At 41.7% G+C, this 13,233-nt stretch overlaps 1 pseudogene; it reads right to left on the bottom strand.

Annotated features, from left to right (window-relative positions):
- Positions 1 to 832: 832 nt before the first annotated feature.
- LOC100617838 (ferritin heavy chain-like) lies at positions 833 to 11,829 on the bottom strand (annotated as a pseudogene).
- Positions 11,830 to 13,233: the final 1,404 nt, after the last annotated feature.

Genomic DNA, 13,233 nt, shown 5'->3' with positions numbered 1-13,233 from the left:
AAAGAGAGAGAGAGAAAGAGAGAGAGAGAGAAAGAGAGAGAGAGAGAAAGAGAGAGAGAGAGAAAGAAAGAAAGAAAGAAAAAGAAAGAAAGAAAGAAAGAAAGAAAGAAAGAAAGAAAGAAAGAAAGAAAGAAAGAAAGACAGACAGACACTTTCAGGGAGGGTACATTTAAAAGAGGAAGGATTGCAAAGGATTATACATTTATATAGTGCTTACTATGTCGTGGAGGACAGCTAAGTGGCCCAGTGGATAGAGTTCCAGACCTGGAGTCAAGAAGACTCATTATTCTAAGTTCAAATGTGACCTCAGACGCTTCCTAGCTGTGTGATCTTGAACAAGTCACTTAACCCTGTTTGCCTCAGTTTCCTCATCTATAGATATGAGCTGGAGAAGGAAATGACAGATCACTCCAGTATCTCTACCAAGACAACCCCAAATGGGGTAATGAAGAGAAGGCAGGACTGAAAAATGGCTGAACAACAAGAAGTACATGCCAGGCACTGTGCTAAGTCCTTTTAATAATTATTATCTCATTTGATCCTACCAAGAACTCTAACAAAAAAGATATCTTTATTATATTCATTTTTAATTTAAAGAAATTGAGGCAAGCAAAGGTGAAGTGACTTGCCCAGAGTTACGTAATTCGGAAGGACCTGAGGCTGGTTTTGAACAGAGGTCTTCCTGACTCCAGACCCAGCCTTCTGTCTACTGAGAACATAGAACATGCACAGAGAAGCTCATACAGAGGGAGCATAGAGTGGCCAGGGTACATGAGTAGTTTCAATTTGCAGAGGTACCGATGTTCTCTGGTGATGTCATCCTACTGCTCTCTCATTGGATGCTTTTACTGCGCTGCTCTCTTCCCGGCTTCCTCCCTCTCTCCTTAGCAATCTCAGCTGAATTGCTGCTGTTGCTCTCTGCCGCCATCTGCTGCCTGCCACAGTCGTTCGTGGTGAAGCATCCTCTTTGCGGGAACCATCTCAGTCCCAACTTCGGCTCCAGCTCTTCCAGCTCCTGGCTCTTCTTTTTCATTGCAGTTTCTAGCCCCGAGGGCAGGGGTCGGCCACCACTTTAAAGTCGACAGGCGGGGTTTAGCCAGCCTCACCTCCCGAGAAGAGCCGCCGGGCATTTTAAAGTCTTTCTTTTGAATTTTTTTTTTTGTTCTGCCACTAGCGTTTGAGGGGGCGGGAAGGTGTCACCATCTAAACTTTTATCTGAATTAAGAGTATAAAACTCCCTTTAAGTCCCATCACACCCTTCCCTTGGTTTCCCTTCAAATTATCCCAGGGATTCTGCTTGGCAGAATTACAAAGGAGCTCCGTGGAGCTGGGGAGAGTAGAGTCTTCTCTACGCCCACAAAGTCCCGGGTTACCATACAAAGCAAGCCCGGGGCAAGAGAAGTGGGCGGAACTGTTAAACTGGCAACCTTTGCCCTATTTATCCAGCAAACAAAATCACTAGGTCTTGTTCAACTTGACCTCAGAAGGAGTCAACCTCTAGGGCCAAACTGGGGAAGAGAAAGGAGCACCAACTAATAATATATGTCAGGCGAGGTGCTATTGGTTTTACATGGTGGTTTCCAACTTCCCTGCTTCTGCTCCACCATCTTGGCTGTGGAACCGGAAGTCTCCTGAGGGCTTTGCAAATGTGATTTCATTTCATCCACACAATAATTTTGTCAGTTAGGAGCAATTATTATCCCCATTTGGTAGCTGAGGAAACTGAAGAAGACAGAGCTTAAGTGACTTGTTCACAGTTACCAAACAGACTAAATCTAATCTCTCCTCCAAGTGATAACCTTTCAAATACTTGAAAATAGTTTTTGTCTTTGTTGTTCCATTGTTTTCAGTTGTGTCAGACCCTTCATCACCCCATTTGGAGCTCTCTGTGGCAAAGAGACTGGAGGGGTTTGCCATTTCCCTCTCCAATGCATTTTTACAGATGAGGAAACTGAGGCTAACAGGGTCATGTAATTAGTGTCTGAGGTCAGATTTGAACTCAGAAAAATGTGTCTTCCTGACTAAAGGCCCAACACTTTATCCTACTGCATCACTGCCACTCAAACCTCTCTTTTCCAGGCTAAACATGCCCAGTTCTTTCAACAAATTTTCAGATATAGACTTAAGGCCTTTCATTATCCTCATTGACCTCCTCTGGACTCCCTCTAGCTTATCAATATCCTTATGGCAATCCATAGCTCTTTATCCAAAATTAGATCCAAAATTTATCCAAAGTATTTGATTTACCCAAAATTGGAATTTATCTAAAATTCTAGGCTGCAGCATTCCCATTTTCTTCTAATTTTGTGATCTTGGGCAACCCACCCTTCCTCAATAAAAAAGTAAAAACAGATGAGGTGGTTGGTTCCTGAAGAAGTCCTGCTAGATCTTTAGAATCACTGCTTCCTCTGTAGATGCTTCCCAATCATCTTCCCCCTAGTCCCAAACCCTTACCTTCTGTGTTAATACCAGTTTTAAGCCATGGGGTTAAGGGACTTGGCCAGGTTCCCATAGCTAGGAAGTATCTGAGTTCACATTTGAACCTCTACTCCAGACTACCTAGTTGCTCTTCCCAATCATCTCTTAAATGATCCATTTGAGAATTTTCCCAGGAAGAGAAGTTCATTGGCCTCTAATTGGCAGCCTCTTTTCTTTTTAAGAAATTGGAACATTTGCCCTTCTTCAACATTGTGATACTTCTGATCTTTCCAATTTTCTGACAGTTGCTCAGCAAATACAGCTCTCTGGACTAACGGATATGATTGATCTAGGTCAGATGACTTTAATTCATCAAAGTCAACCATCTCTTACTATCCACTTACTATCCTTCAACTAACTCTTGGTCTCTCCTTACAGTCTCTAGGGCCAAACTGGGGAAGGGCCATTTTTATTCCATCATTTCTGATCTTTCTCCTTTTTTCAGAGAAAACAGAAAGAAAATAAGAATCAAGCAACTCAGCCTCCTCCCTGTGGTCACACCTCAGCCATCCCAATAAAACTGGGTGATCAAAGTTGTCATCAAACCTCACAGTGCCCCTGGCAGCTCTCTAACATTGCAAGTTACAGGAAAGACATTGATCTGCATTGACAGGAAAATTTCCTGTTCCAGGAGCTCTCTAAAGCTTCCAATGAAATCATAGATCTGGATAAACAAAAGGATTCACTAGGTATCACCAAGGTTGCTTCCTAGAGATATATGTGTGTACACATTTGCATGTATGTGCTGATAATACCAAAAGGTATGCATAGACTTCTGTACATGTAAAGGTGAACATACATATGTCTGTATTATGAATCTTAAAAACTACTCAAACTATACTTTAGAAGATTTTATTTAGCTATTTCCTTATTGTAACAATGGAGATACTTGGTCTAACCAGTATCAGGAATATCTTAGGAACTTTACATTACGCCACCCATACTTAGACATACTTTAGGGGAAGATAAAGTTGTAAACTCCTGATTGAACAATGCAGGTACATAACTCATACCTTATAGTGAAGCTAGAACCTTAAACTAAGTCTATTTTTAGATCTAATACAAAAAGGTGTTAAGTGCCTGTAAAGGTTAAATTAATCACAAAAAGGTCACACTCACACTCACAAAAGGTGAGCTTAACAAAGAAGTGTGAAGTACTCAGAAGATATAATCTAACCAGAGAAGGTAACAACTAAAGAGTGGTGAGAACTAAGAATGGGAAGTCCTGGAAAAAAGCATCTACTGTGATTGGTAGATGTAAAAATTTAGGAGAGATGACATAGAAAACTTCTTTAAAAGAAAGGGTAAAAAGTCAGTTCATTGAATTCAGTTTGGAGTAGAATTGGATTCTGAACTCAGTTCAGGAGATTGAGTTCAGTGGAGGACTGGAACCCAGCTTGGAGACAGTCTAGTGGTGAATGATAAGACTGATTCCCTTACCTTTAGGCTCAGGGAGGCCACTTTGGCCAAGGCCTTTAACTACTGCCTGGCTCAGCCTGAGCCAGAGCAATTTACATTAATTCTCTCTCTCTCTCTCTCTCTCTCTCTCTCTCTCTCTCTCTCTCTCTCTCTCTCTCTCTCTCTCTCTCTCTTCCTTTCCTTAATTCCTTCTCTCTCTATTAATTAAAATCTCCATAATTTCCAGACTGACTTGGAAATTTTATTTGGCGACCCCGACCATTTAAATCTAGATTTCAAGTCACAACACTAAATTATCCTTACAGTATATAGGCATACAGATCTATACATGTATACACATATATGTCTAAATAGCCTACATTGTTACTAGAAGCCACAAAACCATTTGTAATATCATATATATTATAATTTATCCTGTCCCTTCGGATTCTTCAGAACCCTTTTTTTTTCATCACTACCAAAGTCACTTCATTGGAATGTAAATGGTGGTTGTTTTGAGTAGAGATTATTAAAAAGGTCAGATAACTAAAATACGCATGCATTGAAGGACAGTGGGAGTCATGCCCACAGCTCCTCCCATTGCCTTCAAGGGTGTGCTGGTCAAAAAGATATTCCACCCTGTCATGATCAGGGCTCCCATTTTGCGCAGATTGGTGACGTGATCACTCAGTTGTTTGATGGATTTTACCTGTTGGTCCAAGTACTAGGTTTTGATGAAATCACAGAAATGGGGGTCATTTTTGTCAGCCTGTAAAATTCCAGTAAAGACTGATTGTCATTTCCCCCCCCCAAATACAGAGCACACTCCATTTCATTCAGCTTCTCTCCCAATCACTGCTGTCTGGTTTCTTATGTCCCGTAGAAAAATCCCACCATCTCATTAGTCTGACGTTCCATCAGCTTCTCAGCATGTTCTCTGTCTTTACGGTGTAGGAAATACTTGGGAAAGTTCTTCAATGCCACCTCATCTTGGTTGAAGCAGTAAGGTATAGATTTAGGAGACATAGAACTCCAGGCTGATCTACTGGCTGATGGCAGCCCAAGTCCTGTTGGTAGTTTTATCATCCATGTGAGGAGGACAAGGTCATCATGGCAGTTGCAGCAGAGATAGTAGAGTCCAGCTGCAAGGGAGGAGGAAAAGGAGGAGAAGGCATTAAGAGAATTTCTCATCTCCATTACTGACTCAAGCCTCACCAATTCTATGTCCATTTAGGGGTCTTCAGTACTCCCAGTTTCATTTAACCCCTTCATAGATTAGCTTTGGTAGAGGAATATTTGCTTCAAAATTATAGCCAGAACAAACACCATTTCCGTTTCTAGGGAAGAGAGGAAGACAAGGTTCATAAGCTTAGCTCGGTTCCTGTAAATCACCAGTCACACTGAGTTCCAAGTCCCATGCTAGCCTGGGCTTATGTCCTTAAGACTCTGGCTTCTCAGGGTTTCCCTGCTATAATACCTGGCCTGGAATCCTGAATCCAAGGTCTCCATGGCCCAGGTTCTGAATTCCACTTCCACATCCCAACCTGATAAAGGGCACAAGAAATAAAAACAAGTCCAAAGCCCATTTCTCAGGGTTATAAAAACTAAAGGGGAAGAAAAGGTCAACTTTCTCCTACCCAATTTGGTTCCTGGTCCCCATGACACAAGTGAACAATACCTTCCCCTTTGAGTAATTCTAAAAAGAGAGCAAGATTATCCCAATGTGGTAGCTTTTAAAGACAGGTAGTTTCTGCTATGCAGCCAATAGAAAGAGGCCATATCAGCCCACAGGGTAGGGAAGCATTGAATATCTGTCTTTTCCCAAAAGCGGGTCCCAGGCATCTCCCACATGGGTACTTCTATTTTAGGTGATCTGGGCATGCATCCAAGCCCCATTACATCCACCCTCCTGGAGAAGAGAGTCTATGGCTCACAGATCTTTGCATCTCCCATAATACCGAGTACTGTGCCTTGCCCATCACAATTGCTCAGTAAGGGCCTGTAATTTGCCTTGTTCTGATTTAGCTAGGGAAATCAGTACAAATCAAAGAACCATATGGATTTGACCAGGCTCATCAGTTCCAAGTACAGATTGGTTTCTCTGTGGTGTGCATGTAGAATCATCAAACCCCAGTGGTAAAGACCAAGTGTCTAGGCAACTTCTGTCTCTAATAAGCATTCTCTGTGGGAATTGGGAATGTGACAGTCAAAACTGCACTTGCCTTAAACACCATATTTGAAGTTGTGCGACTATTTGATGCAACCATAGCTAACATGCCTTCCTCTTTCTTTGCCTAATATTCCCAAATGACTTGATTACACAATAGCCAGTGCTTAGTTGGCAATCGCCTCCCACCACCACCCTGAACCCCACTCCACAGAGAAAACCCTATGAATTTTCCACACAGTGGAATAAAAAAACCCAACCATTTTCCTATGGAGGGAACATATGATACTGCACAGAGGGAGCCTTTTCTGAAATAAAGGCCCAATATAGAGTTCCAAGGCTACCATAAATCCAGGAAATGGCTCCTTGGATTAATTAGTTGTACAATGAGAAGATCTGAGAAATGGAGAAACACTTTGAAGAAGAAAATAAAACCATTCTGTGGAGAGTAGGAATGAAGAAGAAGAAAGTACTCATTGGTTTCTGGAGGCACTTTTATTTATTCATTATTGATATTATTTGTTTGTCTTGGGGATGGATGATCAGAAATGAAGTAGATAAGGGGAGAGACGTAAACTTCCATCATCAGCTGTTTCTTCTCATTGTTGTAGCAGTCCACCCCTAGCTATGGGCAAGGGGAACAGTTGGTATGTGCAGATTGCCTTAAAAGAGAGCATGCTCAGTCTTGAGCATGCTCAGTATTGCTCATGGCTGGGAAGGCCTCTGACCCTTGACCCCAGCTTCTCCCAGCTTAGGCGGGAAAACAAGTTTCTTTGTTCTCGCCTGGTCAAGAGAAACCACACCTACACCTTGTCATTAACCAATGAGGGTCATCCCTATGTACTACGTAGCAAAGTGTATAAGTAGCCCAGCAAGCTCCGCTTTCGCTCTCTCTTTCAGGCTAGCTGATGGCTGTCCTTTCAGGAGCTTGGCCTCTGGCCAAGCTCCATCTTTAATCTTTCTCTATCACCTCTCTGACCTCTGTGGTATTAAAAATGGATCTCTGGACTGGTAAAAGCCTTCAGAATGGTCCTTTGATCAGAGCTTGGCTGTGGCTCACTGATAATTAATAAAGACTCATTCATGCCACCTCATATCTCTAATTTGACTCCGTCATCCCCCTCGTGGTATCTAAAATGTCTATCCTGTCTCTATCTTCCTACCTTGAAGCTCCTCTCCCCTCTGAGAGAGCTACAATTGTCATCAGGGATCCCTGAGTTCTCAGAGGAGACTACCAAGAAAAGTGTGTGTGTGTGTGTGTGTGTGTGTGTGTGTGTGTGTGTGTGTGTGTGTGTGTAGAGTTTGGGCCTGGTTCTCACACATTGATCAGATTTTGCACCAAAAGTCAGAGTGATGTCAGTCACTGCATACAAATGGTTGTGTCTTGGCATAGTATCTTACTTAGATGCTTAATAAATATTTGCTGAATGGTGAATGAATGAATGATGAATGAATGAATGAATGAATGAATGAATGAATGAACTTTAGGTGTCAGCTTGGCCAAAGGGAAGATCTCCGATAAGTGAAGATTATAGGCAATTGTCTATGGCTACCACTGCTCCTTTCCAAAAGCTATCCATGAGGATATATAGTATGCCAAATTGATTATCAAGCATAAAACCTTTGGGCAGGCCATACTTCAGTGTAACCTATTCTAAAACCCAAAGTAAGCTTACATGCCATAAGAGATGAGGAGTAATGATGGCAAGTTGGAACACATGGGAGACTCTGGCGGATTGGGGTCCCCAAAACCTGGATTTGAATTGTACATTTTTCATTGTAGTGGAGGGTCGTGGATGGAAATTACAGTTTGTGATAAAGCAATCTGTAATAAGTTCCTTATAGGAATCTATATAATTAACTCTTGGCTCCTTCTGCTGTCATCGCCCAAAGAAAGAGAGTATTTTTTTTTTTAATAGTAATAATTTGTATTGCGGAGCACTTTGGAATTCTGTGGAATTCTACAAGATTGAAGATCAGCAAACATCAGAGTTCATGAAGGGCATGAATAGCTTGGAACAAGTTACAAATGGAAAACTGCACCAAGATACCAATCAAGAAGTTTTCCCCATTTCCACAAGAGCTTCTAGATCTAAGTGGTCCATTATACCTGGGCTCAGAGACAAGATCCTCCATATCTCCCTTGATTACCAACTTCAAGCAGAGTGAGAACACTCTCAAGACCTTAGCCTTCAACCAATGACTCTGCTCAAAAATTCCAAAGTGAAGATTCTTCTACATCACCATTGTGGATTCCCTTAAAGGAGGGAGAATCTCTAACACACATAGTGATGAGATAGAACTTTTTCTTTACAACAAAGAAGTCATCTTGAGGGAAACGCCACACCATCACACCATTCCAATTTGAGAACATATTTGGAGAACTGCAGCAAAACTTCCCATTCCCCAAAAGATCTAAAGAATATTCTCTAATAAATCTCTTTTGCATACATAAGTCTTATGCATGGGGAATTTTTTTCCTTTCCTCATTTCTAGAACAAACTGGAAAGTGTTGGGGTCCCCTGATCCTCACATATGAGCTTTTTTTTTTTTTACCATATCCTTTTAGGGTCCACGCTTTTTTTCATTTCCTCACCAGACTGTCCTTTTTAGGATTCATCCTCCCATAAGATTCATCCACTCCCATAAGAATCTTGGACTTAGATTCCCTGGATTTCCTGGTCTCAAGATGAGTTTTTTCTGATCTTTCTGGAGTTTAGGCCTCCACATTACTTTCCAACTGTCTCCTCTTCATGGTCCTAAACAAATATTTCTACTCCTCTTTCTGTGTGTTGTCTTCTCCATTAGAAGGTAAATTTCTTGGGGGCAAAGATTGTCTTGCTTGCTTATATTTCTATTACCAGCATTCATCACAATGTCTGGCATACAATAAGTTCTTTATGAATGTTTTTATCTCTCAATATTCATAAGCTCAACATAGCAGAATTCCATCTTTTGAATCCAAATATTTTACCAGTATTTCTGCATAGCACTGAGGCACAGAAAACCATTGACTCAAATAAACTAAAAGTAAGCGTCACACAGAGGACAGAGGAGAGGTGCCTTAGTGCTATGAGCAGGTTATGAGATAAAACCAAAGAGGAACTTGAAAAAACTGGCCAGAGTCAAGCCTGGACCCAGAACAAGGGGATTACAATGGGTTCTCATTTGATGATGGGGAGGAGGAAGGACATAAAGAGGTGTGGATGACTAAACCTAGTCCATCCTTTAGCAAAAGGAGAAAGACCAATTTATTCCTCCCCCAAAGGGTTGGCTATTTCAGTTTTTTCTTATGGTCTGGCATCTGCTAACAAGTAGGACTGAGACAGGACCTGTCAAGAGGCCGGAGAAAGCAGAAGAATCCTGCCTCTGAGCACAGCTATTCTCTGCTTAGAAAAAGGAATAAATATCTTATGGTGACCTAGTTTCAATGCTATGAGATTTTAGGGAAGCAATAGGGTTGAACCTTAATATCGAAAGAAGCTTAATTTCTTTAAGAAAAAAAAATCTCTGCAGATAAATGCAGTTCAGTTTTAAGCTATAGATGGATTATCAGCTTTCAAAGGATCCCAGTACCATAAAAGGCAACACTAAAACTCCACAAGGGGCTAGAACAGTGTTTGGTCCATAGAAGAGGTATATTCAGTGTCTGCTGAATTGAACTAAGTGCCAACTTAGAAGGTACTTCAGAACTGATCCTGCCTCAAGATTATAGAATCACGGAATGCCAATGATGGAAGAGATGTCAAAGGTCATCCTTATTTCATATCTAAGGAAAACTAAAGTCAGACAGGAACATGATTTACCTATATGTTTCAACTAGCTATAAATATTATTGAGAAGAGCATTTATGGTACACTACAAAATTAATATGCTTGAACTTTCCATTTTGTGGAAGATGGGGAAAAGGGAAATTTATGGTAGTGTTTATAAGGTAAAATGCTCAATACTATTTGTTTTCCTGTATTTTCTCATTATTCCTTTCGCTTTTCTTTCTTCAAAGATTCTCTTTACTGGGAGAGGAAGGATGGAGATGAGCAGGACCCTTTCCTATTAAGAGCAATGTAGGGGCAGCTAGGTAGCTGGGTAGCTAGAGATCAGACCCAGAGATAGGAGATTCTGGGTTCAAATCTGGCCTCAGACATTTCCTAGCTGTGTAACCCTGGGTAAGTCACTTGAGCCCTATTGCCTAACCCTTACTGCTCTTCTGCCTTGGAACATGGTATCAATTCTAAGAGAGAAGGTAAAAGTTTAAAAGGAAGGAAGGAAGGAAGGAAGGAAGGAAGGAAGGAAGGAAGGAAGGAAGGAAGGAAGGAAGGAAGGAAAGTGAGAGGGAGAAAGGGAGAGAGAAAGGGAGGAAGGATGGGTAGAAAGCAGTTGGAAAACGCTAAAATTACCCTCTTCAAATCTCCATCCTTTACTTCATTTTAACTTATTTGCAGCCATTGGACTTTCTCATGACAGACTATCCACAAGGTACAGATGGAAAGGTATCTACTTTGTCCCCAGGAATCTTTCTGTGGCTTGCTCTCTTTCACTATATCTTCACAGGGAACTTGTCTGTAGTCTATGAGTAACAATGTTGTTGACAGAGTCCCATTAATAGTCAGGTCCCTGGATCAGAGGACTGTCAATCACCCAGGATCCCACCCCCTTGCTTCTACCATTAGACTCTTTATCAAGGATGTATGTCAAACATGACAAGTTGCTTACATGATTTCGCCATTTCCCAGATCCAGCATTTTCTTTCTGTCACTCATCTCCACTCAAGGTGTAATTGGGTTAGATAAAAGCATAGTAAAATTTAAAGCAATACACCCACCATCACAAAGGAAAAAACTCTACTTCTTCCCTGATCTGACTCCCAGGAGGAGGTTCCCACAGTCGGCTCCCTCCTCAACCTCAACATCTAAAGCAAAGGAATAAGAGAGTCAACCCAGAAATTCAGTCTCATATTTTAGGCCTTTCTTCTCTCCTCAATATGGATAAGCACGGAAGTATCACAGTCACCTTTACCACTGGTAAATACCGTAGAATCATGAATCTAATATTGGAAATGACCTAAGTGGCCATTGATTCCAATTTTCTCATTTTACAGATAAGAAAACTGAGTCTCAGAAAGATTAAGTGACTTTCCCAAGGTCATCCGGGGATCAAGTGCCAAAGGTAGGATCTCGGATGCCAGTGTTTTCTACTAAAATGTTACACTACCACCCTGGGTTCACCACCTTCTCTGCTGTGGTCACTGCCAGTAGATGAGCTGAGTCACCCTCTGTGGTGTTTCCAGTTCTATAGAGCAACAGTCTGCTTTGAGTACTTCTACGCCCATACTAGCCTCCTCCATCCATTTAGCCCATCCCTTACTGGAACATGGAAGTGTTCAAAGACTTTAAGATTTAAGCCACCAGAGGTCTGATACCTGCAGGCAACATGGATGCAATATCATCCCAGCTGCCATTATTTCCAAGTGTCTTTTCTTTCCCCTTAAAAATCCTTCCATAGTCCTTCAAATGATACTTGGCAGCACTTAACACAGTGTCTGGCACATAATAGGGGCGTATTAGATGTTTATTGACTGACATGTCACCTGCTATCCCTCAACCCCTTTTAGGCATCCCCCTAGAGAAAGGTTTGAATGAGGCTCTATCAGGCAAACTACTGGCAAGAGGTTGAGCTTCCTTGCTTCCATTTGTATCCCCAATTACAGCAAAATCCCATTTCTCTCTTCTCATCACAGTCTCTGGCTTCTTTATTCCTGCTGCCGCCATGCTAGAATAAGACTTCATGTCGTCCTTTATAATAGCCTAATATTCACCAATTCCTTGTGTTGTCTCTTCCCTGGTGTTACGTGCTTGAGTCTGTGATGCATCCCTTGCCCTCAACCCCTAAACTTGGCAGCTACTCTAGTCTTCAAGCTCTGCTTCACAATTCCAGCCCACTTTCTGAATTAGAAGATCAGTCAATCTGAGGGTGCAAATAAAGAGAGCTTGCAGCTAAAGGGACATACCACTGTTCATAGCAGTCAGGTAGGCTCTGGGTCTATTTTAAAATTTTTTATTGATAACTTTTGTTTTCATATTCCCTATATTTCTAAGCATGTCTTGACAGCCTCCCAGGGAACCATACCTTGTTTTTAATTTTTTAGCCCTTGTTTTTTTTTTCCTTTTTAATAAACCCTTACCTTCCATCTTGGAGTCAATACTGTGTATTGGCTCCAAGGCAGAAGAATGGTAAGGGCTAGGCAATGGGGGTCAAGTGACTTGCCCAGGGTCACACAGCTGGGAAGTGTCTGAGGTCAGATTTGAACTTAGGACCTCCCATCTCTAGGCCTGGTTCTCAATCCACTGAGCTACCCAGCTTCCCCTTAGCCCTTGTTTTTAAAAAAAGAATCATAAAAAGAAAAAAGTTGAGTAAGAAATAGCCAAAATATCAACCAAATCTAATCACAGACATAGTTCCCCACCACTACCAAAAAAATGAACGAGGTTAGTTCTCATATTTCTTTTTCATGTCATATTCAATCATTATAATTGGCAGAATTCATTTTCAACAGCTTCTATCAATTCTATCAAGCCATTCCATTCCCATTGTGGGAGTTATTGTGTATGTACTAGGAGTAATCAGAGAAGCTTCTTTGATCTGTTGGACTGAAATGATAGGGGCCACCCCATGGGGCATGTGCGAGGATGGCCTTATCCTTGGAACCTTTCAGTGGTCCCTTGCTAAATAAACAACATGCTCAAGCAGAGGCTCCTGGTCAAGTCCCTGGAGTCCCAGTCCCTGAGAGCCATCTTGAAAATGCTTGGTGACCAAGGAGGAAGAACCACCCTCCAAGTAATCTTGAGAGAAGAAACAATTTCCATTCCCCCTCTCTTTTGAGATGTACGATTTAGGGTTCTCCTTTGAACTTCTAGTGAGGAGGGAGAAGATTTCTTTCTCCTCCTCGCCAGGAGCAGTCATGATAGTTACACATCCAGAGCAGTGAGGACAGGTGCATATCTAAGGGAATGTGAAGCAGCACCTCAAATCCCTCTATGTGTACCTTAAAATTGCTCCATAGCATTGACCCCCCAACATTCAGCTTTAAAAGCAGCTGCCTGTGGACTGGGTCCTGAAGGCTGCTCCTCACCTATGACACTCTGGCATCCAACTGGCTGACCACAAAAGTGACAGCTCACTCTCATGACCTT

Source organism: Monodelphis domestica, chromosome 4, assembly GCF_027887165.1.
Source record: "Monodelphis domestica isolate mMonDom1 chromosome 4, mMonDom1.pri, whole genome shotgun sequence".
NCBI classification, from domain to species: domain Eukaryota; kingdom Metazoa; phylum Chordata; class Mammalia; order Didelphimorphia; family Didelphidae; genus Monodelphis; species Monodelphis domestica.
This window is presented reverse-complemented; position numbering and strand designations above follow the sequence as displayed.